Below are 2,610 nucleotides of genomic sequence, written 5' to 3' on the forward strand. Positions count from 1 at the left end.
CGACCTCACTCTATTGTGAGTTTTTACTTGACGATAACCGGTGCACTTGCCGGAAGGAATTTTGCCGATCGTGCAATTTCCTAAATCGTAGCATATCAAGTTTATGCACATCAAGTTTATGGCGCCGTTGCTGGGGATTGGTTTTCGATTGACAATTCTCAAATTGGAAGTTAACTAGATTGAGCATTTTTTTTTTGTTTTGATAATTTAGTTCAAGTTACTTGTTGAATTTTAACTTCTGCACTCTGTTACTTGTTTTCTTTCTTTATGCCTTTAAATTCAAGCAACTAACTCACTGACCCACTAACTATTTGAATTAATTCCTCAACTGCTCTAACCATACTCTTCCATTAACCAAGAGTATTTCACTTGTTTGGTGCCTGTGCTGTGTTCTTGTATGACAGGTAGGAGAGGAGAGACATCAACTCCTCCATATACCGAACCAGAGAGGACCCTTCATAGACTTAGAAGGGAAGCAAGAGGGAAGAGAGTACTGAGAGAAGAGGAATCTGAAGGAGAATCTGAGGACAATTTTGAGGAAGCTTTAGATCTCAACATGGATAGAGAAGTTCACAACCATGAGAGGGCTGATGGAAACAATGCCATTCCTGAGAGGAGGGTTCTTGGTTCATACATAAACCCAACCTCTGGGAATTGTGGTAGCAGCATTCAGAAACCACCCATTCAGGCCAACAATTTTGAACTCAAACCACAGCTAATATCACTTGTGGAGGATCATTGTTCATTTGGTGGGAGTGCTAATGAAGATCCAAACCAACATCTCACAAAATTCCTGAGAATTTGCGACACTGTGAAGTCCAATGGAGTCCAGGAAGATACCTATAAACTGCTCTTGTTCCCATTTTCACTTAGGGACAAGGCAGCTAAGTGGTTGGAATCATTCCCAAGGGGGAGCCTAACAACCTGGGATGAGGTGGAAAGCAAGTTTCTGGCACGTTTCTACCCCCCACAAAAGGTCAATAGGCTTCGATCTGAGGTTCAGACCTTTAGACAACAAGATGGTGAAACTCTCTACGAGGCATGGGAGAGATTCAAGGATTTGACAAGGAAATGCCCACCAGACATGTTCCATGACTGGGTGCAATTGCATATTTTCTATGATGGACTTTCTTATGAATCAAGGAAGGCTGTAGACCATTCATCAGGAGGTTCATTGAACAGGAAAAAGACTGTGGAAGAAGCCATTGAAGTGATTGAGACAGTGGCTGAGAATGAGTACTACTATGCTTCAGAGAGACACAACACTAAGGGAGTCATGGAGCTGAACCATGTTGATACAATTTTAGCCCAAAACAAGATGTTTGCCAAGCAACTAGCAGAGCTCACCAGGAAATTAGAAACAAAGCAAGTGGCTGCAATACACACACAAGATCAAGAGAAAGTAAGCACTGAAGGAGGTGATTGGGAAGAGGCCAATTATGTAGGAAATCAACAAAGGCAACCATATGATCCACATTCCAACACTTACAACCCAGGCTGGAAAAACCACCCAAACTTTGGGTGGGGAAACCAGCAAAACCAACATAACAAGTCCACATACCAAAACTCCAACCAAAGATCATACCAAGCCACATAAAACACTTACTCCCAACCATCATATCATGGCCAAAATAATCAACCTACCCAACCTAATCCGAACCAACAATTTCAAGATCAATTAAACAGGATAGAAGGAATGCTGGCAAACATGGGTCAGGACATAAGTGAGTTGAAAAGCTTTAGGGATGATGTGAGATCTACCTTAAGGAACCATGGTGAAAAACTCAAGAGGATGGAGTCTTAAGTAGGAGAGCTATCTCAACAGGCCCCCAAGTCAACTGCAGTGTTCCCTAGTGACACAGAAAAGAATCCTAAAGGGGAACAAAAGGGAGTGAGATGGGAAGAATGCAAGGCCATCACCATATTGAAGGAAGTCTCAGAAGAAGAAGGAATCAGACCCTCAGAACAGGAGCCAGAAATCTTGAAGGAAGGTGTGGAAGAAGCTAAGCAGGAAAGTGAAACTGAGCAAGCCAAGGAACTGCAAAAAGGCATGCTGGAAACATACCAACCAAAAGCACCATTTCCTCAGAGGTTAGGAGGAGGTGAAAAAGGGAAAACCTATTCAAGGTTTTTAGAGACATTTAAGTCTCTCCATATCAATATTCCCTTTCTTGAGATTCTCCAGCAGATGCCTACACATATCAAGTATTTAAAGGAATTGCTGAGCAAGAAAAGAGTTTTGAAGGGAGGACAAACTGTAATAATGAACAAAGAATGCAGTGCCCTCATCAAGAAGGACATAGTCTCTAAGAAAACAGACCCAGGAAGTTTTCATATCCCCTGCATCATAGGGGAAACAAAAATTGACAGAGGATTCTGTGATCTAGGAGCTAGCATAAATGTGATGCCTCTGACTCTTATGAAGAGGCTACAACTGAATGAGGTGAGATCCACTGATGTAATCATACAACTGGCGGACAAAACTCAGAAGCAAGCTGAAGGGGTAGTTGAGAATGTGCTGGTGAAAGTGGGAAATTATTTCTTCCCCACAGACTTTGTCATTTTGGACATGGAGGAAAGCTACCTACACCCTATCATTCTGGGAAGGCC

The 2,610-nt window shown here is 42.3% G+C and overlaps 1 non-coding gene across 1 annotated transcript; it reads right to left on the reverse strand.

Annotated features, from left to right (window-relative positions):
• Window positions 1-982: 982 nt before the first annotated feature.
• LOC148547779 (small nucleolar RNA R71) lies at window positions 983-1,086 on the reverse strand. Its single transcript, XR_015898674.1, has one exon. It is a non-coding gene; the product is annotated as a small nucleolar RNA R71 (small nucleolar RNA).
• Between the last annotated feature and the right edge of the window lie 1,524 nt (window positions 1,087-2,610).

This window comes from Arachis ipaensis, chromosome B8, assembly GCF_059453495.1.
Source record: "Arachis ipaensis isolate K30076 ecotype BB chromosome B8, ASM5945349v1, whole genome shotgun sequence".
In the NCBI taxonomy this organism is placed as follows: Eukaryota; Viridiplantae; Streptophyta; class Magnoliopsida; order Fabales; family Fabaceae; genus Arachis; species Arachis ipaensis.